A 1015-nucleotide genomic window follows, 5' to 3' on the forward strand; every position below is an offset into this window, starting at 1 on the left:
GTGCTCAACTTTGAATTGTTGTTTTACAGTCCCCTATTAGCAATGCCTGCTTTGAGACTTCAGAGGCATCTGGTAAACCACGGTCTTCTGACAGGCAGAAGGTCACTTCACATCACTGGGGGCCTTGGCAATTGAATCCCACTCTTCTTCCTAGGGTAAATGTTTGTTACTTTACTCTGTAGTCCATATTGTTGATTCACATGGAATAGGGGCCTTGCAGAAGATGCCTTATTTTCCTTGGATTATGTGCTAATTTTGCAGTCTGTCTGTGTGATAAGTTTTGGTGAAGATATCCTTCAGAATGGAAATGTCAGTCCAGAATATAAAAGCGAGATAAAAGTTGAAGACTGAAAAGTGGGAGCCATCTGCTATCCAACTGGAAAGGAATCCCAAGGGAAAGAATGTAAAAAGAGAAGACTGTTAATTACAGATGCTGAAAGAAATCTATGTAGAAAGAAAGTTAATTTGAAAAATTGATGGGGTGGTAGGAGGAGATGTACATTTAAAAGCTATTGAGATTTTTTAAAAAATGATTTTAAGATTTATTTATTTGGCCATGCCAGGTCTTCGTTGTGGCACACAGATCTTCAGTCTTCTTTGTGACATGAAGGATCTTTTAGTTTCAACATGCAGGATCTTTAGTTGCAGTATGCAAACTCGTAGTTGTGGCCTGTAAGATCTAGTTCCCTGACCAGGGATTGAACCTGGGCCCCCTGCATTGGGAGTGCAGAGTCTTAGCCACTGGACCACCAGGGAAGTCCCCAAACTGTTGATATCTTAAATGTTCTCACAACAAGAAAGAAATGATAAATACTTATATGGTAGAGGTGTTAGCTAATGCTATGATGGTAATCATCTTGCAATATATAAATTTATCAAATCAACATGTTATATATCTTAAACTTATACAATGTTACATGTCAACTATATCTCAATTTAAAACATGTTTTAAAAAATGGAAAAAAAAGAGAAAGTAAGGAGGAAAAACAACAACCATTAAAAAAAATTTCTCAAA

At 36.9% G+C, this 1015-nt stretch overlaps 1 non-coding gene across 1 annotated transcript; it reads right to left on the bottom strand.

Moving 5' to 3' along the window:
• Positions 1–683: 683 nt before the first annotated feature.
• Positions 684–756, bottom strand: TRNAG-CCC (transfer RNA glycine (anticodon CCC)). The gene has a single exon. It is a non-coding gene; the product is annotated as a tRNA-Gly (tRNA).
• Positions 757–1015: the final 259 nt, after the last annotated feature.

The sequence above is a fragment of the Giraffa tippelskirchi genome, chromosome 1 (genome assembly GCF_054371585.1).
Source record: "Giraffa tippelskirchi isolate mGirTip1 chromosome 1, T2T-mGirTip1v1.2.pri, whole genome shotgun sequence".
Lineage (NCBI taxonomy): Eukaryota > Metazoa > Chordata > Mammalia > Artiodactyla > Giraffidae > Giraffa > Giraffa tippelskirchi.